The 27,578-nt window shown below is 43.5% G+C and overlaps 9 non-coding genes across 9 annotated transcripts; all 9 read right to left on the bottom strand.

Moving 5' to 3' along the window:
* Nucleotides 1-820: 820 nt before the first annotated feature.
* On the bottom strand, nt 821-893 carry TRNAV-UAC (transfer RNA valine (anticodon UAC)). The gene has a single exon. It is a non-coding gene; the product is annotated as a tRNA-Val (tRNA).
* Nucleotides 894-1,672: 779 nt separating this feature from the next.
* TRNAV-UAC (transfer RNA valine (anticodon UAC)) lies at nt 1,673-1,745 on the bottom strand. The gene has a single exon. It is a non-coding gene; the product is annotated as a tRNA-Val (tRNA).
* A 257-nt stretch (nt 1,746-2,002) lies between these two features.
* TRNAV-AAC (transfer RNA valine (anticodon AAC)) lies at nt 2,003-2,075 on the bottom strand. The gene has a single exon. It is a non-coding gene; the product is annotated as a tRNA-Val (tRNA).
* Nucleotides 2,076-2,843: 768 nt separating this feature from the next.
* TRNAV-UAC (transfer RNA valine (anticodon UAC)) lies at nt 2,844-2,916 on the bottom strand. Its single transcript has one exon. It is a non-coding gene; the product is annotated as a tRNA-Val (tRNA).
* Nucleotides 2,917-3,014: 98 nt separating this feature from the next.
* On the bottom strand, nt 3,015-3,087 carry TRNAG-CCC (transfer RNA glycine (anticodon CCC)). The gene has a single exon. It is a non-coding gene; the product is annotated as a tRNA-Gly (tRNA).
* An 8,247-nt stretch (nt 3,088-11,334) lies between these two features.
* TRNAV-AAC (transfer RNA valine (anticodon AAC)) lies at nt 11,335-11,407 on the bottom strand. The gene has a single exon. It is a non-coding gene; the product is annotated as a tRNA-Val (tRNA).
* A 10,871-nt stretch (nt 11,408-22,278) lies between these two features.
* On the bottom strand, nt 22,279-22,351 carry TRNAV-UAC (transfer RNA valine (anticodon UAC)). The gene has a single exon. It is a non-coding gene; the product is annotated as a tRNA-Val (tRNA).
* A 1,302-nt stretch (nt 22,352-23,653) lies between these two features.
* On the bottom strand, nt 23,654-23,726 carry TRNAV-AAC (transfer RNA valine (anticodon AAC)). The gene has a single exon. It is a non-coding gene; the product is annotated as a tRNA-Val (tRNA).
* Nucleotides 23,727-26,316: 2,590 nt separating this feature from the next.
* TRNAV-AAC (transfer RNA valine (anticodon AAC)) lies at nt 26,317-26,389 on the bottom strand. The gene has a single exon. It is a non-coding gene; the product is annotated as a tRNA-Val (tRNA).
* Nucleotides 26,390-27,578: the final 1,189 nt, after the last annotated feature.

The raw sequence follows: 27,578 nt of genomic DNA, 5'->3' as shown, positions 1-27,578 counted from the left end.
TAAAAAACCAAAAGTCACTCAACTCTAGTGATAACCACTACACTACAGAAATTGGCTGCGGAAGGTTACTGTGGTCATGACGAGCCATCGAGAACAAAGACTCAACGTCAAAAGCTTTAATTTCAACGACTAATGTCATGCTTCTATCCAGTTTCGAACTGGGGACCGTTCGCGTGTGAGGTGAACGTGACAACCACTACACTTCAGAAACTCCATGCAAAGCTAAAGATGTTTAAACATGCTGAAATGAACTTGAAAAAGAAAAAAACAGCCAGCCAAAGTCAAGAGGTCTTCCTCTATGTCTGAAGACAGGACCAAGTGCATTTTGCAACACAGGAACCTTTCATTTGTCAGGCTATTGGAGAAAAAGAACAAACAGGGAAACAAAACTATGCTCCACAAAACATTCTCATGCCTTTGTCCAAAAGCCAAAAAGAAAAAGCACCTAGATGCCTGCTTTCGCACCTTGATCCTATCAGGTGTTACTTGAATTAGGAACACTTAGACACTGTCAAAAACACACATGCTTGCCAAAAGCAAAAACGGGTAGAAATAATCACATTGGTAAAAGTAATGCTCATTAAACCAGCAATAGAATATGCTAACTAAGGCTAATTAAGCCAACAATATACGTTTGTGAATCAAATAAAGAAAAGCCACATGTTTCTGCCCGGGATCAAAAAAGGGAACTTTCAGGAGAATGGCAAACAGGACAATCATTACACTACAGTAACCAGACAAGAGCGTTTACTGTGGTCATGGCAAGCATTAAAGATCAAGCACTCATTGTCAAAAGCGCTAGTTTGCAAGAGGAATGCTGTGTTTCTGCCCAGTTTCGAACTGAGGACCTTTCGCGTGTAAAGCAAACGTGATAACCGCTACACTACAGAAACCAACCGATTCAAACAAACAAAAGATGTTGTGGTCTTGGCAAGCAATAAAGAACAAGCACTGAAAGTCAAAAAGATCGTTTTGCAAGAGAAAAAGCTGTGTTTCTGCCCAGTTTTGAACTGGGGACCGTTCGCGTGTGAGGTGAACGTGACAACCACTACACTTCAGAAACTCCATGCAAAGCTAAAGATGTTTAAACATGCTGAAATGCACTTGAAAAAGAAAAAAACATCTAGCCAAAGTCAAGAGGTCTTCCTCTATGTCTGAAGACAGGACAAAGTGCAGTTTGCAACACAGGAACCTTTCATTTGTCAGGCTATTGGAGAAAAAGAACAAACAGGGAAACAAAACCATGCTCCACAAAACATTCTCATGCCTTTGTCCAAAAGCCAAAAAGAAAAAGCACCTAGATGCCTGCTTTCGCACCTTGATCCTATCAGGTGTTACTTGAATTAGGAAAACTTAGACACTGTCAAAAACACACATGCTTGCCAAAAGCAAAAACGGGTAGAAATAATCACATTGGTAAAAGTAATGCTCATTAAACCAGCAATAGAATATGATAACTAATGGTAATTAAGCCAACAATATACGTTTGTGATCAAAATAAAGAAAAGCCACATGTTTCTGCCCGGGATCAAAACAGGGAACTTTCAGGAGGATGGCAAACAGGACAATCACTACACTACAGTAAACAGACAAGAGCATTTACTGCGGTCATGGCAAGCATTAAAGATCAAGCACTCATTGTCAAAAGCGCAAGTTTGCAAGAGAAACGCTGTGTTTCTGCCCAGTTTCGAACTGAGGACCTTTCGCGTGTAAAACGAACGTGATAACCGCTACACTACAGAAACCAACTGATTTAAAAAAAACAAAAAATGCTGTGGTCATGGCAAGCAATAAAGAACAAGCACTGAAAGTCAAAAAGATCGTTTTCCAAGAGAAAAAGCTGTGTTTTTGCCCAGTTTCGAACTGAGGACCTTTCGCGTGTGAGAAAAACGTGATAACCACTACACTACAGAAAGCGGATGCAAGCACTTACTGTGGTGACAACAAGCAATCGAGATCAAGAACTGAAAGTCAAAAGCTTGGATACCAAAGGGTAACAGCGTATTTCTGCCCAGTTTCGAACTGGGGACCTTTCGCGTGTTAGGCGAATGTGATAACCACTACACTACAGAAACCGGCTGCAGAAGGTTTCTGTGGTCATGACGAGCCATCGAGAACAAAGACTCAACGTCAAAAGCTTTATTATCAACGCCTAATGTCATGCTTCTATCCAGTTTCGAACTGGGTACCGTTCGCGTGTGAGGTGAACGTGACAACCACTACACTTCAGAAACTCCATGCAAAGCTAAAGATGTTTAAACATGCTGAAATGAACTTGAAAAAGAAAAAAACAGCCAGCCAAAGTCAAGAGGTCTTCCTCTATGTCTGAAGACAGGACAAAGTGCATTTTGCAACACAGGAACCTTTCATTTGTCAGGCTATTGGAGAAAAAGAACAAATAGGGAAACAAAACCATGCTCCACAAAACATTCTCATGCCTTTGTCCAAAAGCCAAAAAGAAAAAGCACCTAGATGCCTGCTTTCGCACCTTGATCCTATCAGGTGTTACTTGAATTAGGAACACTTAGACACTGTCAAAAACACACATGCTTGCCAAAAGCAAAAACGGGTAGAAATAATCACATTGGTAAAAGTAATGCTCATTAAACCAGCAATAGAATATGCTAACTAAGGCTAATTAAGCCAATAATATACGTTTGTGATCAAAATAAAGAAAAGCCACATGTTTCTGCCCGGGATCAAAACAGGGAACTTTCAGGAGGATGGCAAACAGGACAATCACTACACTACAGTAACCAGACAAGAGGATTTACTGTGGTCATGGCAAGCATTAAAGATCAAGCACTCATTGTCAAAAGTGCTAGTTTGCAAGAGGAACGCTGTGTTTCTGCCCAGTTTCGAACTGAGGACCTTTCACGTGTAAAGCGAACGTGATAACCGCTACACTACAGAAACCAACCGATTCAAATAAACAAAAAAATGCTGTGGTCATGGCAAGCAATAAAGAACAAGCACTGAAAGTCAAAAAGATCGTTTTCCAAGAGAAAAAACTGTGTTTCTGCCCAGTTTCGAACTGGGGACCTTTCGTGTGGGAGGCAAACGTGATAACCACTACACTACAGAAACCGGAAGCAAGCTCTTACTGTGGTGACAACAAGCAATCGAGATCAAGAACTGAAAGTCAAAAGCTTGGCTACCAAAGGGTAACAGCGTGTTTCTGCCCAGTTTCGAACTGGGGACCTTTCGCGCGTTAGGCGAACGTGATAACCACTACTCTACAGAAACCGGCTGAGGAAGGTTACTGTGGTCATGACGTGCCATCGAGAACAAAGACTCAACGTCAAAAGCTTTAATATCAACGCCTAATGTCATGCTTCTATCCAGTTTCGAACTGGGGACCGTTCGCGTGTGAGGTGAATGTGACAACCACTACACTTCAGAAACTCCATGCAAAGCTAAAGATGTTTAAACATGCTGAAATGAACTTGAAAAAGAAAAAAACATCCAGCCAAAGTCAAGAGGTCTTCCTCTATGTCTGAAGAGAGGACAAAGTGCATTTTGCAACACAGGAACCTTTCATTTGTCAGGCTATTGGAGAAAAAGAACAAACAGGGAAACAAAACCATGCTCCACAAAACATTCTCATGCCTTTGTCCAAAAGCCAAAAAGAAAAAGCACCTAGATGCCTGCTTTCGCACCTTGATCCTATCAGGTGTTACTTGAATTAGGAACACTTAGACACTGTCAAAAACACACATGCTTGCCAAAAGCAAAAACGGGTAGAAATAATCACATTGGTAAAAGTAATGCTCATTAAACCAGCAATAGAATATGCTAACTAAGGCTAATTAAGCCAACAATATACGTTTGTGATCAAAATAAAGAAAAGCCACATGTTTCTGCCCGGGATCAAAACAGGGAACTTTCAGGAGGATGGCAAACAGGACAATCACTACACTACAGTAACCAGACAAGAGCGTTTACTGTGGTAATGGCAAGCATTAAAGATCAAGCACTCATTGTCAAAAGCGCTAGTTTGCAAGAGGAACGCTGTTTTTCTGCCCAGTTTCGAACTGGGGACCTTTTACGTGTGAGACGAACGTGATAACCGCTACACTACAGAAACCGGATGCAAGCGCTTACTGTGGTGACAACAAGCAATCGAGATCAAGAACTGAAAGTCAAAAGCTTGGATACCAAAGGGTAAGGCTGGTTTCACATTTGCGTTTTTTTGCGCTGGGAAAAAAACGCATACCTGCGCATGCGTTTTTTCCCCTATATTTAGCATGGGTGCGCATACCTGCGCGCTGGTAAGCGCACGTATGCGATTTTCATGCGCTGCGTTTTTTTGGGGTGTGCGTTTGTATTTTCCAGACGTAGCATGTTGCATTTTTTGTCCCTGCAAAAAAGCGCATGCGCACGTATGCGCACGTTTTGCGCTAAAAATGGCCATTATAGCCTATGGATGCGCATACGTGCGCACTGGCATGCGCATGTAAGCGTTTTTTTAGCGCTGCGTTTTTTTGGTAGTGTCCACTTGTTGTACTAGTTATAATCTTCTAAAGTCAAAAAAAAAAAGTCTATATAAAGGAGGTGCCTGCCAAAACTCTGCCACTACTACACTGACAGATTGGAGAGCAGACAGTCAACAAGGAACCCATCTGATCAGCGAAGAATGTGAGTATATTACATTATATGCCTGTCCTTTTAAATTATGTATGTACTAATGATTTTTATTATTTTTACATGCAGTATGTCTTCAGAATCCGAGTATTCCCCATCGCGGCAGGAATTGGCGCAAGCAGACCGTGAGGTGATTATTTTCGTGCATCTGGTAAGTATATCTGCTGCTTCTCCAAATCTCTTACGTTTTTTTCTACTTTTTTAAGACATCATCATCATCATCATCTTCTGCGGAAGGGACTAGTGAGGGCGAAGAGCAGGAGCAGCGAAGCCAAGTCCCGGTGGTGATACGGAATGTATGTATCAAATGATTTGTAATGTTCTTTATTTTTTATCTTCTATTTTTACTCTTTTTTATGTTTCTTTTTTTGTAACTTTTTATTCAATTTAAATTTGATTATTCTAATGAATGTGTTTTGTCTTGGTTCCACAACGGGATGAAGACGTCTACCTGGATAATGAGCAGCTCATCAGCCTGGTCCAGGAGCGTTCGCCGTTGTGGGACAGCCGTGACCGGCTGCACAAGGACATTGTGGTGACCCGGCGGCTATGGAATGAGGTGGCCGCAGCGTTGATGGATGGCTGGGACAGCGCCACAGCATCCTCCAAAAAGGCGTTTAGTGAGTATTTCCCTGCTCTGTATTGTGCCGCAGTGACCGTTGTCCTTGATGGCACTGTTGGGTTTCGTGCTAGGTGTATTCTAGCAGGAAACCCAACAGTGTCATTGGGGTCTACAGTGACTGCTTTGAGTATTGTATTGCTACATTGTGCCGCAGTGACTGTTGTCCTTGACGGCACTGTTTGGTTTCGTGCTAGGTGTATTCTAGCAGGAAACCCAACAGTGTCATCGGGGTCTACAGTGACTGCTTTGAGTATTGTATTGCTACATTGTGCCGCAGTGACTGTTGTCCTTGACGGCACTGTTGGGTTTCGTGCTAGGTGTATTCTAGCAGGAAACCCAACAGTGTCATCGGAGTCTACAGTGACTGCTTTGAGTATTGTATTGCTACATTGTGCCGCAGTGACTGTTGTCCTTGACGGCACTGTTGGGTTTCGTGCTAGGTGTATTCTAGCAGGAAACCCAACAGTGTCATCGGGGTCTACAGTGACTGCTTTGAGTATTGTATTGCTGCATTGTGCCGCAGTGACTGTTGTCCTTGACGGCACTGTTGGGTTTCGTGCTAGGTGTATTCTAGCAGGAAACCCAACAGTGTCATCGGGGTCTACAGTGACTGCTTTGAGTATTGTATTGCTACATTGTGCCGCAGTGACTGTTGTCCTTGACGGCACTGTTGGGTTTCGTGCTAGGTGTATTCTAGCAGGAAACCCAACAGTGTCATCGGGGTCTACAGTGACTGCTTTGAGTATTGTATTGCTACATTGTGCCTCAGTGACTGTTGTCCTTGACGGCACTGTTGGGTTTCGTGCTAGGTGTATTCTAGCAGGAAACCCAACAGTGTCATCGGAGTCTACAGTGACTGCTTTGAGTATTGTATTGCTACATTGTGCCGCAGTGACTGTTGTCCTTGACGGCACTGTTGGGTTTCGTGCTAGGTGTATTCTAGCAGGAAACCCAACAGTGTCATCGGGGTCTACAGTGACTGCTTTGAGTATTGTATTGCTACATTGTGCCGCAGTGACTGTTGTCCTTGACGGCACTGTTGGGTTTCGTGCTAGGTGTATTCTAGCAGGAAACCCAACAGTGTCATCGGGGTCTACAGTGACTGCTTTGAGTATTGTATTGCTACATTGTGCCGCAGTGACTGTTGTCCTTGATGGCACTGTTGGGTTTCGTGCTAGGTGTATTCTAGCAGGAAACCCAACAGTCTCATCGGGGTCTACAGTGACTGCTTTGAGTATTGTATTGCTACATTGTGCCGCAGTGACTGTTGTCCTTGACGGCACTGTTGGGTTTCGTGCTAGGTGTATTCTAGCAGGAAACCCAACAGTGTCATCGGGGTCTACAGTGACCGCTTTGAGTATTGTATTGCTACATTGTGCCGCAGTGACTGTTGTCCTTGACGGCACTGTTGGGTTTCGTGCTAGGTGTATTCTAGCAGGAAACCCAACAGTGTCATCGGGGTCTACAGTGACTGCTTTGAGTATTGTATTGCTATATTGTGCCGCAGTGACTGTTGTCCTTGACGGCACTGTTTTTTTTTTAACAACAGTGGACAAAGTACGAACACGTTGGCGTTCGATCAAGGACCGCTTCAACAGTGATGTTTGTGCTGAGGGCCAGGTTCGCAGTGGAGCTGCGTCAAGGACCAGAACTAGATACCGTCACTATCACGCGTTGCAGTTCCTAAGACCAGTCCTTGCCACGAGATCGTAAGTATTATAAATTTTGGGTTTTTATTTTTATTAATCTGTGTTTTTCTAATCCACAGCTGATGCTTCTTGTAAAGGCATGGTAGTAATGATTTTCCTTTATTCCACAGCACCTGGAGCAGCACCCTGCAACCTGGCCCTGGAGCGGTCCTTCCTCGGATGTCCTCTGACCCGTCCCAGCCATCCGACAGCCAGGAAGCACCTTGCAGGTCAGCCACACACACAGCTGGTTACCAGGAAGCTGGGCCATCAGGTGTTCCCCTGTCCCAGGTCTCTGCCACTGGTTATGCGGGCACTACCCGCCAGCGGCAGAGGGCCTTGGACAGGAATGTCTTGCCCGAGTTTATGCATTTGAGCGAGGCCTTTAATTCCAGCCTCAAGTCAATGTCCGACAGAGTTGAAAGCGGTTTTGCACTCATGGAACGTGGTTTTAACCACTTTGAACACCGCTTCAATTCTGTAGAACAGCGCCTTGACCGTCTGGCGGCCGACCTCAACAGACCAGCACACCATTTTTTTAGTAAGATTGAAAAGGGCATGGCGGAACACCTTAGTCCTGAGCAACAGCTGAATGTGCTGCAGGCCTGCAACAATGCTTTCTTGCAGGCTATGCAGCATAATCGGTACAGTCAGCAGTCAGTGGTGTCATTTCCACCTGTGCCACCATTGACTCGCTTCACCTCACTACCGACTTGTGCTGCATACCACTGCACGGACACCTCTATTCAAAGCCAGGACACCCACCGTTACACCACCACAAGTCTGAGTGCAGCTGGTCACTTCACCGACACCACCATGGCAAGCGCTGCTCCTGTCTGGAGCACCACCGCCACTCCCATGCATGCGTGGAGCTCAGCCACCACTAGGCAAACATGGAACAGCCCTGCCGCTACAACAACATGTAGTAGCCCTGCCACCACCACTCTGCAAACCTGGACCATCACTGCCGCCACCAGTCCTCCTGCAAGGACGAGCACTGCCAACGAAGAGCAGCAGCAGCAGCCACCTCAGCAGCAGCAGCCACCTCAGCAGCAGCAGCAACCACCTCAGCAGCAGCCACCACAGCAGCAGCAGCAGCCACCACCGCAGCAGCCGCCACCTCAGCATCAGCAGCAGCCACACCAGCAGCAGCAGCCACCTCAGCAGCAGCAGCCACCTCAGCAGCAGCAGCCACACCAGCAGCAGCAGCCACCTCAGCAGCAGCCGCCACCTCAGCAGCAGCCGCCACCTCAGCAGCAGCAGCAGCCACACCAGCAGACGGGGGACCTACACTCAATATTTGCCCCTAGTTCAAGGCGAAATCTATCAAGGCGGGCATTGGGCCAAAGTCGTTCCAGGCACACAAGCCTACGGCGACATGCCATTACAACTAATGTACCTGACCAGATTTCCTCTCCTCCAAGTGTTCCTAGTTTAATTCCCTTAACTGGACTACCTTCCCCCACAAGTTTTGTTGCCCCTTCCCCTCAAACACCGTCTTCAACTTCAAGTGTTGCATATTCCCTGCACACCCCCAAATTGAAACCATCTGCCCCCAAACGCCGTAAAAAATAATTTTTTGGTTTACTTTTTTTGATTAAAAATAAATTTACATTTTTGGTTCACCATTAAAAAGTTTCATTAATGTTGTTTGCGCCGGTCACACACACTGATGGGTAAATACATGTTAAAAACCAACCCAAGGCCTAGTATAGTCATATGTGAAATACCACGGCCTAGTATAGTCATACCAAGGCCTAGTGTAATAACTCTAGTTTTACCAACTTGGATCTGGTTTCATGAAAAACAAACTGTTGAAACTTGTCTAAAAAATAAGTTTCTTTCTAGTTTCACCAGTTTGTTTTTTGTGAAACAAGATGCTAGTTGTTAAAAATCGAGTTATTACAGTAGGCCTTGGTATGACTATACTAGGCCGTGGTATTTCACATAATACTATACTACTAGCCCCAAGGCCTACTATACTCATATTTGAAATACCACGGCCTAGTGTAGTCATTCCAAGGCCTAGTGTAATAACTCTAGTTTTACCAACTAGAATCTGGTTTCATGAAAAACAAACTGTTGAAACTTGTCAAGTTTCACCAGTTTGTTTTTCGTGAAACAAGATCCTAGTTGGTAAAAATCGAGTAGGCCTTGGTATGACTATACTAGGCCGTAGTATTTCACATATGACTATACTAGTAGGCCCAAGGCCTACTATACTCATATTTGAAATACCACGGCCTAGTATAGTTATTCCAAGGCCTAGTGTAATAACTTGTAAGTTGGAATGGAGCAGATTACATTCATCCACTCAATGCTGACTTGTATTCACCATTGACTTTCATTGGGGTTGGGTTTTGAGGGTTGTGTTTTGAGAAAATCACATACTTTTTTTTCAACTAGTTGCACAATTTTCTCTTGAAAAAATTTGGTTTCCTGATTCATGGCCTGCAGCTTTGCTCGTTCCAATATATTTCACGCAGACTAGCAATGCTGCATTTTAACTCGTATGTGTATTTACCTGCCCAGGTGTGTGAACATCAAAAAATTCAGTTATACATGGGAAGTTTTTTATTTAATTGGAGTTTAAAAAATATAGTGCACTCAGTAATGGTATCAAATAAGGTTTTTTATTAATATAAACAAACAAAAACATTACACCATTTCATCTTGCCAGTGCACCCATCCTACATCAGAAATAAAGTAGGCCGCAAATTGGTCCCTCATTTGGCCAAATTCAACGGATGACCTGAGAGTGTGCTGAGTGAATTCAGGCAATGGGTTAGGAGCATCATCGTCCAGTTCAAAGGTCGGGTGCTCTTTAGCCATCACAAAGTTATGTAGAACCACACAGGCCTTCACCACCTCATCGACTGTTTCAAGTTTAAGATTAATGGCCGTGCCCAGAATTCGCCATCTGGAGACAAGAATCCCAAAAGCACACTCGACAGTTCTTCTGGCCCTGGTCAGCCTGAAATTAAATATTTTTTTGGTGTGGTCCAAGTCACGGCTGGAGTAGGGTTTCAGTAAGTTTCCGCACATTTGAAAAGCCTCATCGCCAACCAATACAAAGGGCAGTGGCGGAGCTTCGGTGTGAGGAAGAGGCCGTGGCATAGGGAAATTAAATTGGTTGCCATACAACCTCCGGCCCATGTCTGAGTTTTTAAAAGCCTGTGAGTCATTACCATGGCCAAATGCTCCAATGTCCACTGCTACAAACATACATCCGGCATCCGCAATCGCCATGAGTACTATTGAAAAGTACTTTTTGTAATTATAGTACTCAGATCCCGTTCTTTGGGGTTTGATGATCCGTATGTGTTTACCATCAACAGCTCCCAAACAGTTGGGAAAATTGCATACTGTCCAGAATTTGTCAGCAATTTCCATCCACTTTTCAGCGGTGGGCAGGGGCATAAATTCTGGACAAAGAACATTCCAGAGAGCCCGGCAGGTGTCAGCAACAATTCCAGACAAGGTAGAGATTCCAATACGGTACTGGAAGTGTAGTAAAGATAGGGTTTCTCCAGTCGCCAGGAATCTGTGAACAGACAAAGAAGTAAAATTAATATTTATGTATATTATTTTAAAAAACTATAAAATAAAATATTAGTACATTCACGAAAACTAATTACCCAAGGTTTTGAATACTAAATTTAAAAAAAAAACATCAGACCGCACCCCTTGGTTTTTAAAACATACCGTAATGTCACCAGTAGCCGTTCCTCAGGAGGAATCGCACGACGGAGCTGTGTGTCCTGTCTCCGGATGGATTGTTGGACACGAGCAAGCAAATCCATGAAACTTTCGTGGGACATCCGGATATAATCTGTAAATTTCTCCATGTTTGACTGGAGCTCGCTGTAGAGGGTGTGGTATGCCCCACGGCTCTCCCGGAGTTCAACAATCGGATGTATCCACATACGCCGCCATCTTCGCTGCCTCTCTCTCTTCCTTTGTTCATGGCAAGCAACTGCATATGCCTGAGCCATCGCGATGTCCAAATCCAAGTTGAAGTGAAAACTCTTCCAGCGCAGATCCATGGTCACGAGAAGAATCAAGCAAATGTGAAGAATACTGTAGACAGGGTCTATATATTAACATACCACACCCACAATGCAGTCCCATTGGTCTTGTGTGTTGTTGATTGGTTGTTTTTTCTTTTTTGTGGGGTTTTTCCAAAATCTGTAAAAAAACGCAAACGCACAAAAAACGCATACAAACGCACAAAAACGCTGCGTTTTTTTCCTGCATGCGCATAAAAATGCTTGAAAAAAACGCAGCGTTTGTATGCATTTGTATGCGTTTTTTTAATGCGTTTTTTTGCGGGAAAAACGCGCTGCAAAAAGAAGCAAGTGTGAAACTAGCCTAACAGCGTGTTTCTGCCCAGTTTCGAACTGGGGACCTTTCGCGTGTTAGGCGAACGTGATAACCACTACACTACAGAAACCTGCTGTGGAAGGTAACTGTGGTCATGACGAGCCATCGAGAACAAAGACTCAACGTCAAAAGCTTTAATATCAATGCCTAATGTCATGCTTCTATCCAGTTTCGAACTGGGGACCGTTCGCGTGTGAGGTGAACGTGACAACCACTACACTTCAGAAACTCCATGCAAAGCTAAAGATGTTTAAACATGCTGAAATGAACTTGAAAAAGAAAAAAACAGCCAGCCAAAGTCAAGAGGTCTTCCTCTATGTCTGAAGACAGGACAAAGTGCAGTTTGCAACACAGGAACCTTTCATTTGTCAGGCTATTGGAGAAAAAGAACAAACAGGGAAACAAAACCATGCTCCACAAAACATTCTCATGCCTTTGTCCAAAAGCCAAAAAGAAAAAGCACCTAGATGCCTGCTTTCGCACCTTGATCCTATCAGGTGTTACTTGAATTAGGAACACTTTGACACTGTCAAAAACACACATGCTTGCCAAAAGCAAAAACGGGTAGAAATAATCACATTGGTAAAAGTAATGCTCATTAAACCAGCAATAGAATATGCTAACTAAGGCTAATTAAGCCAACAATATACGTTTGTGATCAAAATAAAGAAAAGCCACATGTTTCTGCCCGGGATCAAAACAGGGAACTTTCAGGAGTATAACAAACAGGACAATCACTACACTACAGTAACCAGACAAGAGCGTTTACTGTGGTCATGGAAAGCATTAAAGATCAAGCACTCATTGTCAAAAGCGCTAGTTTACAAGAGGAACGCTGTGTTTCTGCCCAGTTTCAAACTGAGGACCTTTCGCGTGTAAAGCGAACATGATAAACGCTACACTACAGAAACCAACCGATTCAAACAATCAAAAAATGCTGTGGTCATGGCAAGCAATAAAGAACAAGCACTGAAAGTCAAAAAGATCGTTTTCCAAGAAAAAAAGCTGTGTTTCTGCCCAGTTTCGAAATGGGAACCTTTCGCATGTGAGGCGAACGTGATAACCGCTACACTACAGAAACCGGATGCAAGCGCTTACTGTGGTGACAACAAGCAATCGAGATCAAGAACTGAAAGTCAAAAGCTTGGATACCAAAGGGTAACAGCGTGTTTCTGCCCAGTTTCGAACTGGGGACCTTTCGCGTGTTTGGCGAACGTGATAACTACTACACTACAGAAACCGGCTGCGGAAGGTTACTGTGGTCATGACGAGCCATCGAGAACAAAGACTCAACGTCAAAAGCTTTAATATCAACGCCTAATGTCATGCTTCTATCCAGTTTCGAACTGGGGACCGTTCGCGTGTGAGGTGAACGTGACAACCACTACACTTCAGAAACTCCATGCAAAGCTAAAGATGTTTAAACATGCTGAAATGAACTTGAAAAAGAAAAAAACAGCCAGCCAAAGTCAAGAGGTCTTCCTCTATGTCTGAAGACAGGACAAAGTGCATTTTGCAACACAGGAACCTTTCATTTGTCAGGCTATTGGAGAAAAAGAACAAACAGGGAAACAAAACCATGCTCCACAAAACATTCTCATGCCTTTGTCCAAAAGCCAAAAAGAAAAAGCACCTAGATGCCTGCTTTCGCATATTGATCCTATCAGGTGTTTCTTGAATTAGGAACACTTTGACACTGTCAAAAACACACATGCTTGCCAAAAGCAAAAACGGGTAGAAATAATCACATTGGTAAAAGTAATGCTCATTAAACCAGCAATAGAATATGCTAACTAATGCTAATTAAGCCAACAATATACATTTGTGATCAAAATAAAGAAAAGCCACATGTTTCTGCCCGGGATCAAAACAGGGAACTTTCAGGAGGATGGTGATAGGAACTGAAGGAGTTAAATTGAGTTCTGTCTATGTTGCATTTTCTTGTTTAAAACTTATCTTTTCTGTTCCCTTGTGAACCAAGGTCAAATACTCCTGCTTTTTAGCCTACATGACTTTCTTTGTAGAAAACAAGTTGTGAAATCATTTTTTATACTGCGCATGTCTGTAAATGTTTAAATTCTTTGCTATAAAAGATGGAAGCCTAACTGATAAGCCAGAGGCGTCTTGGCAGGCATCCCGAGTGGTATTATACAGCTTGTGTCTGTGTTATCCTTCTCGACGGAGCAATCAATTAGAGACATATGGTGCCTTACACCCAAGAACATCGGTCCTTCAGAAGAAAGAGATATCTGAGGGATCCTGACAGTTTCCTGGCGCCCGAAACAGGGACCTGATATAGGCACCTCTCCAAGACTACCCGATCTACAGACCACTCCAGTTACTGATGAAATTGTGAACAGCAGACCTAAACACCTGGCCAGGTAAGAGATCAATTCTTCTCTTCTCTGCTCTTCATAATCTATCATTATAACTAAGGTCCGTATCAAGGGGAATCTAGTAGAGGAGGGGGTCGTAAAATCAGGTCCATATAAGAACTCTGAGGAAATCGGGTGTGACACGCATATGTAATTCCTGTCCGAATGAGAGGCTATTGCAGATTCTGCCTGTGTACTGCTATTTTTAGGAGAAGAACTGATGCAAATCATAACGGGTATGGTGATTGGACATTTGCAATGACAACCCCAGACACAAACATAAAAAGTTTCATCACTTCAAGAAGGGAGAACAGTGGTGGGTATTGTTAGCATTGAATACACATGTCCCATTGAGTGACACGTTGAGAGGTCTGACATTACGGAATATAAGGCTGGGTGAACAGTTCATACTGCGCAGCCCGGACGGACAAGTTTTTCACAATAGACGGTTCCGCACTAGGAATAGAGGAGGTTGTTGAGTGACTGCCTTGATTTGAAGGACTGTGGAAAGTAGACAAATAAGCTGCACAGTAGGTATTCGTTCAAAGAGTGGTGATATTGCCTAACTGGGTCATGTGACAGCGTCCTTTCTGGGAGGTCACCGCCTAAGCTTAAATCAACACCCTTTATGAATAAACCTTGTGACAGATAAGAGTGTGACCGAATGAGCACAGGACCACGAAATGAGCCTGTGACAAGATATGACTGAAGAACCCCGATAAATGGATACTTTGTTTACAATCCTGTGTGTTGTGGGAGTGTTACTGTTCGGATGCTACCTAGCATATAAGTACACGAGACACGTAGTACAAGGAGGAACAGACACCCCGTTTAACCTGTTGGCACCTTAGGAAGAAGGTAACGAGGTATAGTAGAGCCTAGTCTTGAGCTTACCCAATACACCACCTAAGGCAGGGGACTAACAGGAAGAAACAAGAGAAACAGGATAGAAAGATGGGGAACAGTCAGGGAAAGACACCTGAAGAAATGGGAGGAATAGGGCTAAGTGACAGCACATGTGAAAAAGACTTGGGTATACTAATAGATCACAGACTGAATATGAGTCAACAGTGTGATGCAGCAGCAAAAAAGGCAAATGCAATTCTAGGATGTATTAACAGAAGCATACAGTCTAGATCACGTGAAGTCATTATTTCCCTCTACTCCTCTTTGGTCAGACCTCATCTGGAATATTGTGTCCAGTTTTGGGCACCACATTTTAAAAAAGACATCAACAAACTGGAGCAAGTTCAGAAAAGAGCGACCAGAATGGTGACCGGTCTGCAAACCCTGTCTTATGAGGAAAGGTTGCAGGATTTGGGAATGTTTAGTTTGCAAAAGAGAAGACTGAGAGGAGACTTAATAGCTGTCTACAAATATCTAAAGGGCTGTCACATTGTAGAAGGATCAACTTTATTCTCATTTGCACAAGGAAAGACTAGAAGCAATGGGATGAAACTGAATGGGAGGAGACACAGATTAGATATTAGAAAAAACTTTTTGACAGTTAGAGTGATCAATGAGTGGAACAGGCTGCCACGAGAAGTGGTGAGTTCTCCTTCAATGGAAGTTTTCAAACAGAGGCTGGACAGACATCTGACTGGGATGATTTAGCGAATCCTGCTTTGAGCAGGGGGTTGGACCAGATGGCCCAGGAGGTCCCTTCCAACTCTACGATTCTATGATTCTATTATTCTATGATTCTATGATTAAGAAGGAGACCGGTTATGTGATATAAATGAGGATAGATATGGAAGTAGTGCAGCAAAGAACCTGGAAAAAGTAGTAATCAAATCCAAAGTGCAAGATAGGCAGGCTGTGTGAATCCTTGTATATATGTCTATGAGAACCTCTGAATAAGATGAGAGATGAGTAATTGAGTAAAAAAAAAAAAAAAAAAAAAAAAATCAGTGAATGAGCACGTATGAATGAATCATCACACATCATTTTTGTGTCAAGAGATTTGTGACCTTTCTAGTTGTGGTGGAATCCCGGACAGATGCGTTATAGATATTTCAAATCTACATCTGAGACTGAATGAATTGAGTAATGATATAGTTCGTGTTATATGTGGCATTGCATTGTAAAGTTTCCTGAATGCATTTGGCCAGAAAAAGGGCAAGGCATGGTTAATCTCATTATACAGTTATCTGCCCTTACAGTGAAATCCCGTGATTTTGAGTTTCTTTGTAGAAATTGATTTTGATAAGTCTAAAGAACTACAGAATTCTGTGAAGGACGACGCTGCATTCTGACGGGAGGGGGGAAGGATGGCGCTGCGCAGTTTTTCTTCTCCCTTCGCTCTTATCTCTGCTGAGTGTGAGCTGTGCTCAAAATTCTCTGTAATTCTATCCGTAAGGTACACGCTGAAAGATTTGTGCATTTTAAAGCAACAGTACTTAATTGAAGATTGGAAGTTAAAAGTAAGATATGGTGCCTAATTTAGAAGGGAATTGTAAGTGATTGCTTGGTCATTAATGTGTTTGAACCTGCTTCTAGTTGTGTGATTGATTTGTATAGCAAATTGTGTCAAATTACAAGAGACAGAGAAGGAAGGAAGCAGTAAAACAAGTGGGACAAATATTGAAAAAGGCAAAAATACCAGAGTGTGAATGTTTGGATGTACAAAAAGGCACAGACAAGGGAAGAAAATAGCAAGTGAATAAATGATGCTTGAGAATGTGCAGCAGTGTGGAAGGTGTATTATGAATGTTTGATTGACAAAGTGTAACCAGAGACCCAGACAAAACAGATGGACTTGTAAACACTGTGGTCAGACTCAGACAAACCCAGACTGAATAGCTACTTGTGTGACCTGTGCTACTGACCTAAGCGAATTGCACTAAATCCTATCCAGACAAGATCATAAGAAGCTGACATAATAGTGTGGATAGTGGGTAGTGGGGACATTGGCCCTTGAGGAGTAAGCTGACAGTAGACATCAGACGACCAACCCCATCAGGACCTAGAAGTGTGACTAGAATAAGAAAGATGCAGGTGTATTATCCCTGGAGCCCCTCTGACCAGCTAGCTTTGCTGAAGCAGCTGCCTGACCCTGAAGACCAACCCTTCCTGTTTTACAGACACATAAAGGAAGTACAGCAGACATATAAGTGTACCTGGGCAGACTTAGAGAGGTTGGTGAGTTTAAAGGCAGGTGACGCACTAGGACATATAATTAAGGCTAGTTTCACACTTGCTTTTTTTTGCAGCGCGTTTTTCCCGCAAAAAAACGCATTGAAAAAACGCATACATAAGCATACAACTGCTGCGTTTTTTTCAAGCATTTTTATGAGCATGCATGAAAAAAACGCAACGTTTTTATGCGTTTGTATGCGTTTTTAGCGCGTTTTTACCGCGTTTGCGTTTTTTTCCAACATTTTTAGGTGGCCCCTCACACTACCCAAACCATAACTTTACTAACCCTGACCCTAACCCTAACCCTGACCCTAACCCTAACCCTGACCCTAACCCTTAACCAAATCATACTTAACCCTAACCCAAACCCTAAACCCTAACTAACCCTAACCCTAACCCTAACCCTGACCCTAACCCTAACCCTAACCCTGACTCTAACCCTAACCCTAACCCTGACCCTAACCCTTAACAAAACCATACTTAACCCTAACCCTGACCCTAACCCTAACCCTAACCCTGACCCTGACCCTAACCCTTAACCAAACCATACTTAACCCTAATCCTGACCCTAACCCTGACCCTAACCCTAACCCTAACCCTGACCCTAACCCTTAACACAACCATACTAACCCTAATCCTGACCCTAACCCTGACCCTAATCCTTAACAAAACCATACTTAACCCTAATCCTGACCCTAACCCTGACCCTAACCCTAACCCTAACCCTAACCCTGACCCTAACCCTAACCCTAACCCTAACCCTGACCCTAACCCTTAACAAAACCATACTTAACCCTAATCCTGACCCTAACCATGACCCTAATCCTTAACAAAACCATACTTAACCCTAATCCTGACCCTAACCCTGACCCTAACCCTAACCCTAACCCTGAACCTAACCCTAACCCTAACCCTGACCCTAACCCTTAACAAAACCATACTTAACCCTAATCCTGACCCTAACCATGACCCTAATCCTTAACAAAACCATACTTAACCCTAATCCTGACCCTAACCCTGACCCTAACCCTAACCCTAACCCTGACCCTAACCCTGACCCTAACCCTTAACAAAACCATACTTAACCCTAATCCTGACCCTAACCATGACCCTAATCCTTAACAAAACCATACTTAACCCTAACCCTGACCCAAACCCCAACCCTAACCCTGACCCTGACCATAACCCTAACCCTAAACCCCCTTAACTAACCCTAACTCTAACCCAAACCCCTAAATTCCATGGTTTAAAAAAAAAACGCATATGCAAAAAAACGCATACATGAGCATGCCAGTGCGCACATATGCGCATCCATAGGCTATAATGGCCATTTTTAGCGCAAAACGTGCGCATATGTGCGCATGCGCTTTTTTGCAGGGCCAAAAAATGCAACATGCTGCGTCTGGAAAATCCCAACGCACACCCCAAAAAAACGCAGCGCATGAAAATCGCATACATGCGCTTACCAGCGCGCAGGTATGCGCACCCATGTTAAATATAGGGGAAAAAACGCATGCGCAGGTGTGCGTTTTTTTCCAGCGCTAAAAAACGCAAATGTGAAACCAGCCTTAGACACACAGATGTGACAAAGAATCAGGCTTGGGGCATGGATGATAAATCTGCACGATCTGGGGAGACGTACTGTGAGTCACTAAGACAATGGGCTGCAGTGGAACAATCAGAGCAGTCTGTACTCCTGACTAATGTGACACAGCAAAAAGGAGAGAGAGTAGAGATATACCTTGGACGGTTACAGCTGAAATGGGCAGACATGGGGTACATTTGCATAAACCCACTTGATGTTAGAATACTGGTGAATGCATTCATTGACGGTATGAACAAAGACTTACGAGACGCAGTACAGACAGCCAGACCTGAATGGAGACATGTAGATCCGAAAGACCTCCTTAAGGTAGCTAAAGAAATTGAGCAAACAAGGACAATAAAACGACCTGTCATGTATGCTGGAGCACAAGGAAAAAAGTGGAGACGTTAAAGGGAAGGCATGTGAGATGACACTGACGTTTCTTTTGACAATCTATTCCCCACATGACATCCATGCCATACTCCTACAAGTTCAATCAAAACATCTGTCTATGGCCAGATAGCTCCAACTTGAGTGTGCTCTACTAATTCCTGAGTATGTCACTCCTCACAAGATGTAACGTTCTGAATCCAGCCACCCTCCTGCCTGTGGATTCAGAAAAGGGGGAATTGGTGACCGTATTAGCAAGTGAGGAAGGATACTTTGACATGACGCATGAACATGTCTGCATAGAACTGATGAGTCAGGAGACAGTTGGGTTTGCACACATTCATGAAAAACCTGTTCCTAATGCAGACTTTGAGTTTCTTTTTTGTAGATGGCCCCAGATACCACCAGGATGGACGATTCTACACTGGATATGCAGTAGTATCCTCACATGAGGTAATCCGAGCGGAGCCACTCTCTCCTCACATGTCGGCGCAGGAGGCAGAGTTGAAGGCACTCACTGAGGCGTGTAGAGCCGCTGCAGGTAAAGTCGCTAATATTTTCACAGATTCGAAGCCCATTAAAAATGCAGAGCTGGTGAAACAATTGATGGAGGCATTGATGTTACCAGTCCAGGTTGGCATTGTCAAGGTAAAAGCACACACAAAGGTGACTCCGTGGAGGTAGAGGGCAATAGAAGGGCGAACGAGGCTGCTAAAATAGCACAAGGCGGCCTAGAGAGAGCAGTGGACGGTGGCGGGGAGTCAGCGTATTTCAGCCACATTGGGTCTAGATGTCCTGAAATCCCTCCAGCAAAAGGCTGCCCAAACAGAGAAGGTACACCAGGGGAGACTGGGAGCTGAGATGAACTCAAATGGAGTATGGGAGAATAAGGATAAAATGTGCCCACCAAAGTCCCTGTTCCCAATCATGGCGCAAGCAGCACATGGCCCCAATCACACCTCAAAAAGTCACATGTGTGCCATGGTAGATGCCTTCTGGATCGCTCCTGGTTTCAGTTACGCAGCCGCGAAACTTGTACAATCATGCCTCATCTGTGCACAGCACAACCCAGGTAAAACAGTAAAAGTCCCTAAGAAAGCGACACCTAGGCCTCTCTACCCGTTTCAGAGACGGCAGATTGACGACATACAGCTACCAAGGTAGGAGTGTATGCAAATATCCTAGTATGTGTAGATCTCTTCTCTGGATGGCCAGAGGCCTACCCGGTGAAAACGGCTACAGCTCGAGCCACTGCAAAGAAACTGGTGATGGAACTAGTACCACGATTCGGTGTCCCTGAAACAATTGAATCAGACAGAGGTACACACTTTACTGCTGAGGTAATGCAAAATGTAATGCAAATGATAGGTGTAGAACAGGCATTTCATACACCCTACCACCCACAGAGTTCAGGGAAGGTAGAAAGAATGAACGGGACACTAAAATTGAAAATACAGAAAACCATGGAGCAGACCCATAGACCATGGCCAGAGTGTCTCCCATTAGCATTATTCTCAGTAAGGCACACACCCACGGGGAAAGCTAAACTGTCACCCTTCGAGATACTGTTTGGAAGACCACCAAACACAGGGTTGTACTACCCACAGGTCTTAACACTCAATGTGGATAATTTGACAAGTTATGTAATCCAGTTGCAAAAGCATTTAACTCAAATGCATTCTCTAGTTTTCTCTTCCATTCCAGATCCAGATAGTGTGGAAGGAACTCACTGTCTGCAACCTGGTGATTACGTATATGTCAAGAAACACTCCAGAAAGACCCTTGAACCCCGATATCAGGGACCTTACCAAGTACTCCTAACAACGCCTACTTCTGTTAAGTTGGAAGGACGACCAACCTGGATCCACGCATCACATTGCAAACTAGCCACAGGAGTTAACAAAGCATAAGAGTGCATAATGTTTTGGTTTGGTTTTGCTGCATTTTCTGTAATAATGGTAGCTGCGTGGGACAATCTAAATTCTCCAATGTCCTTGAATAATAAGTTTATACAACATCATGAAAAATTACTGAATGATTGGTCAAATCATTTGCTGGATCTGCACACATTCACCAGTATCAGCCACTAGTATTCCGTTCCTTGTTATTCCTGTGCCACCCGAGGAATTATTTGCCTGGACCAGTTGTTCTGATACACTTGCTAATAATGCCACAAATAATGTGAAGTTATGGAACACAACTGTTGGAATACCTATTGTGGGATGGGTAGGATACCCTTGGTGGCAGGGTAACCTTTCAGGAAGTAATGCACACCTTCAATATCTGGCATATAAAGGGGGGGCTTGGGTACCCAGGAATAGAACTCGATTAACCTACCTGGGGCAAATTCCAATGTATGGCCTACAAGTTAGTTTTAATGTAACTTCCCACTCTACTGATGCCTTCAAACCAATACTGCTAGAAAGAAGGTTGCATAACACGTCCTGGGAGTATTCCAATTTATTTCCCCAGGGCAATAATGAAACTTGTTTTAATATTTCAGGTAATATACCTTGCAACGAGTCATCTGGATATGAGAAAGGAATTCCCACCTGTGGAAATCCCGATGTAGGGTATTGTAGCCCTTTAGGACAACTTCCAAATTGGTGTATGCTTCAGAATGTATCTGCGTTCATAGATCTGGTTCATAGACTGGTATTACAACATTCAGCCCTATGGGACCTACCTAGTGACATGTACTGGATATGTGGAGACAATGCATATAAATGGTTGCCAGTAGGGGTTTTAGGTTGACATCTCATTTCTGGCATGAAGGAGCGTACTCTTGTGATGACAGACGTGGCCTTAGTAACTGGGGGATGGAGAGGGTAAAAGAAGATACCTGTCTCCCTCGGGCAACCCGTCGGCCTGGGATAATACCTGGTGAATAGGGCACTATCAGCTGGCGTTGCAGGATCCAGTGTTCCAGATTGTGAAGAATAAAGATGTCAAAGGGGGAATGATAGGAACTGAAGGAGTTAAATTGAGTTCTGTCTATGTTGCATTTTCTTGTTTAAAACTTATCTTTTCTGTTCCCTTGTGAACCAAGGTCAAATACTCCTGCTTTTTAGCCTACATGACTTTCTTTGTAGAAAACAAGTTGTGAAATCATTTTTTATACTGCGCATGTCTGTAAATGTTTAAATTCTTTGCTATAAAAGATGGAAGCCTAACTGATAAGCCAGAGGCGTCTTGGCAGGCATCCCGAGTGGTATTATACAGCTTGTGTCTGTGTTATCCTTCTCGACGGAGCAATCAATTAGAGACATATGATGCCTTACACCCAAGAACATCGGTCCTTCAGAAGAAAGAGATATCTGAGGGATCCCGACAATGGCAAACAGGACAATCACTACACTACAGTAACCAGACAAGAGCGTTTACTGTGGTCATGGCAAGCATTAAAGATCAAGCACTCATTGTCAAAAGCGCTAGTTTGCAAGAGGAACGCTGTGTTTCTGCCCAGTTTCGAACTGAGGACCTTTCGCGTGTAAAGCGAACGTGATAACCGCTACACTACAGAAACCAACCGATTCAAACAAACAAAAAATGCTGTGGTCATGGCAAGCAATAAAGAACAAGCACTGAAAGTCAAAAAGATCGTTTTCCAAGAGAAAAGCTGTGTTTCTGCCCAGTTTCGAACTGGTGACCTGTCACGTGTGAGGTGAACGTGATAACCGCTACACAACAGAAACCAGATGCAAGCGCTTACTGTGGTGACAACAAGCAATCGAGATCAAGAAATGAAAGTCAATAGCTTGGATACCAAAGGGTAAGGCTAGTTTCACACTTGCTTTTTTTTGCAGCGCGTTTTTCCTGCAAAAAAACGCATTGAAAAAACGCATGCAAACGCATACAGATGCTGCGTTTTTTTCAAGCATTTTTATGAGCATGCATGAAAAAAATGCAGCGTTTTTATGCGTTTGTATGCGTTTTTAGTGCGTTTTTACCGCGTTTGCGTTTTTTTCCAACAATAGGTGGCCCCTCACACTAATCCAAACCATGACTTTACTAACCCTAACCCTGACCCTAACCCTAACCCTAACCCTAACCCTAACCCTGACCCTGACCCTGACCCTGACCCTAACCCTAACCCTAACCCTAACCCTGACCCTAACCCTAACCCTGACCCTAACCCTAACCCTAACCCTAACCCTGACCCTAACCCTAACCCTAACCCTTAACCAAACCATACCCTGATCCCAACCCTAACCCTGACCCTGACCCTAACCCTAACCCTTAACCAAACCATACCCTGATCCTAACCCTGACCCTGAACCTAACCCTAACCCTGACCCTAACCCTAACCCTAACCCTGACTCTAACCGTAACCCTGACCCTAACCCTAACCCTGACCCTAACCCTAACCCTTAACCAAACCATACCCTGATCCTAACCCTAACCCTGACCCTGAGCCTAACCCTGACCCTAACCCTAACCCTTAACCAAACCATACCCTGATCCTAACCCTAACCCTGACCCTAACCCTAACCCTTAACCAAACCATACCCTGATCCTAACCCTAACCCTGACCCTAACCCTAACCCTAACCCTAAACCCCCTTAACTAACCCTAACTCTAACCCAAACCCCTAAATTCCATTGTCTAAACTAATGGTAAAAAAAAAACGCATGTGCAAAAAAACGCATACATAAGCATGCCAATGCGCACATATGCTCACTATAGACTTATAATGGGTGTCTTGCTGTAAAAAAACGCATTGCGCGCGCATGCGTTGTTATGAGGCAAGTCGGAAAAAAAAACGCATGCGCTATTTAGCGCTAAAATACCGCGAAAAAAACGCAAATGTGAAACCAGCCTATCAGCGTGTTTCTGCCCAGTTTCGAACTGGGGACCTTTCGCGAGTTAGGCGAATGTGATAACCACTACACTACAGAAACCGGCTGCGGATGATTACTGTGGTCATGACGAGCCATCGAGAACATAGACTCAACGTCAAAAGCTTTAATATCAAAACCTAATGTCATGCTTCTATCCAGTTTCGAACTGGGGACCGTTCACGTGTGAGGTGAACGTGACAACCACTGCACTTCAGAAACTCCATGCAAAGCTAAATATGTTTAAACATGCTGAAATGAACTTGAAAAAGAAAAAAACATCCAGCCAAAGTCAAGAGGTCTTCCTCTATGTCTGAAGACAGGACAAAGTGCATTTTGCAACACAGGAACCTTTCATTTGTCAGGCTATTGCAGAAAAAGAACAAACAGGGAAACAAAACCATGCTCCACAAATCATTCTCATGCCTTTGTCCAAAAGCCAAAAAGAAAAAGCACCTAGATGCCTGCTTTCGCACTTTGATCCTATCAGGTGTTACTTGAATTAGGAACACTTAGACACTGTCAAAAACACACATGCTTGCCAAAAGCAAAAATGGGTAGAAATAATCACATTGGTAAAAGTAATGCTCATTAAACCAGCAATAGAATATGCTAACTAAGTCTAATTAAGCCAACAATATACGTTTGTGATCAAAATAAAGAAAAGCCACATGTTTCTGCCCGGGATCAAAACAGGGAACTTTCAGGAGGATGGCAAACAGGACAATCACTAGAACAGAATAGAATCGTAGAGTTGGAAGGGACCTCCTGGGCCATCTGGTCCAACCCCCTGCTCAAAGCAGGATTCGCTAAATCATCCCAGTCAGATGTCTGTCCAGCCTCTGTTTGAAGACTTTCATTGAAGGAGAACTCACCACTTCTCGTGGCAGCCTGTTCCACTCATTGATCACTCTAACTGTCAAAAAGTTTTTTCTAATATCTAATCTGTGTCTCTTCCCATTCAGTTTTATCCCATTGCTTCTAGTCTTTCCTTGTGCAAATGAGAATAAAGTTGATCCTTCTACAATGTGACAGCCCTTTAGATATTTGTAGACAGCTACTAAGTCTCCTCTCAGTCTTCTCTTTTGCAAACTAAACATTCCCAAATCATGCAACCTTTCCTCATAAGACAGGGTTTGCAGACCGGTCACCATTCTGGTCGCTCTTTTCTGAACTTGCTCCAGTTTGTTGATGTCTTTTTTAAAATGTGGTGCCCAAAACTGGACACAATATTCCAGATGAGGTCTGACCAAAGAGGAGTAGAGGGAAATAATGACTTCACGTGATCTAGACTGTATGCTTCTGTTAATACATCCTAGAATTGCATTTGCCTTTTTTGCTGCTGCATCACACTGTTGACTCATATTCAGTCTGTGATCTATTAGTATACCCAAGTCTTTTTCACATGTGCTGTCACTTAGCCCTATTCCTCCCATTCTATATATGCTTTTTTCATTTTTATTGCCCAGATGTAGTACTTTGCATTTCTCCCTGTTAAAAACCATTCTGTTAGTTGCTGCCCACTTCTCCAGTTTATTTAAATCTTTTTGAATCCTCTCTCTCTTCTCTAGTATTAGCTATCCCTCCTAGCTTTGTGTCATCAGCAAATTTAATCAGTTTACCCTCAATTCCATCATCTAAATCGTTGATAAGGATGTTGAACAATACAGGGCCCAGGACAGAGCCCTGTGGTACCCCACTTGAGACATTCTTCCAACTGGATGTGCAGCCATTTACGACCACTCTTTGGGTCCGATCACTAAGCCAGTTATGAATCCACCTAACAGTTGCCTTGTCCATTCCATACTTAGTCATTTTTTCAATAAGGATTGTATGAGAGACTTTGTCAAATGCTTTGCTGAAGTCAAGATATACTATATCTACAGCATTTCCTTGATCCACCCAATCAGTGATACCGTCATAGAAGGAAATTAAGTTAGTCTGACATGACTTATTAGTTAGAAACCCATGCTGACTCTGTTTAATCACTTCATTCTTATCCAGGTATTGACATACATGTTGTTTAATAATTTGTTCAAAGATCTTTCCTGGTATAGAAGTCAGACTCACCGGCCTATAGTTGCCTGGGTCCACCTTCTTCCCCTTTTTGAAGATAGGAACAACATTTGCTCTTCTCCAGTCTTCTGGCACTTCTCCTGTTCTCCAAGAATTTTCAAAGATTATGGAGAGGGGTTCAAAAATTTCTTCTGCTATCTCCTTCTACACTACAGCAACCAGAGAAGAGCGTTTACTGTGGTCATGGCAAGCATTAAAGATCAAGCACTCATTGTCAAAAGCGCTAGTTTGCAAGAGGAATGCTGTGTTTATACCCAGTTTCGAACTGAGGACCTTTCGCGTGTAAAGCGAACGTGATAACCGCTACACTACAGAAACCAACCGATTCAAACAAACAAAAAATGCTGTGGTCATGGCAAGCAATAAAGAACAAGCTCTGAAAGTCAAAAAGATCGTTTTCAAAGAGAAAAAAAAGCTGTGTTTCTGCCCAGTTTCGAACTGGGGACCTCGCGCGTGTGAGGAGAACGTGATCACCGCTACACTACAGAAACCAGATGCAAGCGCTTACTGTGGTGACAACAAGCAATCGAGATCAAGAACTGAAAGTCAAAAGCTTGGATACCAAAGGGTAACAGCGTGTTTCTGCCCAGTTTCGAACTGGGGACCTTTCGCGTGTTAGGCGAACGTGATAACCACTACACTACAGAAACCGGCTGCGGAAGTTTACTGTGGTCATGACGAGCCATCGAGAACAAAGACTCAACGTCAAAAGCTTTAATATCAACGCCTAATGTCATGCTTCTATCCAGTTTCGAACTGGGGACCGTTCGCGTGTGAGGTGAACGTGACAACCACTACATTTCATAAACTCCATGCAAAGCTAAAGATGTTTAAACCTGCTGAAATGAACTTGAAAAAGAAAAAAACATCCAGCCAAAGTCAAGAGGTCTTCCTCTATGTCTGAAGACAGGACAAAGTGCATTTTGCAACACAGGAACCTTTCATTTGTCAGGCTATTGCAGAAAAAGAACAAACAGGGAAACAAAACCATGCTCCACAAATCATTCTCATGCCTTTGTCCAAAAGCCAAAAAGAAAAAGCACCTAGATGCCTGCTTTCGCACCTTGATCCTATCAGGTGTTCCTTGAATTAGGAACACTTAGACACTGTCAAAAACACACATGCTTGCCAAAAGCAAAAACGGGTAGAAATAATCACATTGGTAAAAGTAATGCTCATTAAACCAGCAATAGAATATGCTAACTAAGGCTAATTAAGCCAACAATATACGTTTGTGATCAAAATAAAGAAAAGCCACATGTTTCTGCCCGGGATCAAAACAGGGAACTTTCAGGAGGATGGCAAACAGGACAATCACTACACTACAGTAACCAGACAAGAGCGTTAACTGTGGACATGGCAAGCATTAAAGATCAAGCACTCATTGTCAAAAGCGCTAGTTTGCAAGAGAAACGCTGTGTTTCTGCCAAGTTTCGAACTGAGGACCTTTCGCGTGTAAAACGAACGTGATAACCGCTACACTACAGAAACCAAACTATTTTAAAAAAACAAAAAATGCTGTAGTCATGGCAAGCAATAAAGAACAAGTACCGAAAGTCAAAAAGATCGTTTTCCAAGAGAAAAGCTGTGTTTCTGCCCAGTTTCGTACTGGGGACCTTTCGCGTGTGAGGCAAACGTGATAACCACTACACTACAGAAACCGGCTGCGGAAGGTTACTGTTGTCATGACGAGCCATCGAGAACAAAGACTCAACGTCAAAAGCTTTAATATCAACGCCTAATGTCATTCTTCTATGCAGTTTCGAACTGGGGACCGTTCGCGCGTGAGGTGAACGTGACAACCACTACATTTCATAAACTCCATGCAAAGCTAAAGAT

Source organism: Dendrobates tinctorius, unplaced genomic scaffold (genome assembly GCF_039654945.1).
Source record: "Dendrobates tinctorius isolate UK_male_01 unplaced genomic scaffold, ASM3965494v1 ptg000432c, whole genome shotgun sequence".
Classification (NCBI taxonomy): Eukaryota; Metazoa; Chordata; class Amphibia; order Anura; family Dendrobatidae; genus Dendrobates; species Dendrobates tinctorius.
The sequence above is the reverse complement of the archived record's forward strand: the minus strand, read 5'-3'. Positions and strand labels throughout refer to the sequence as shown.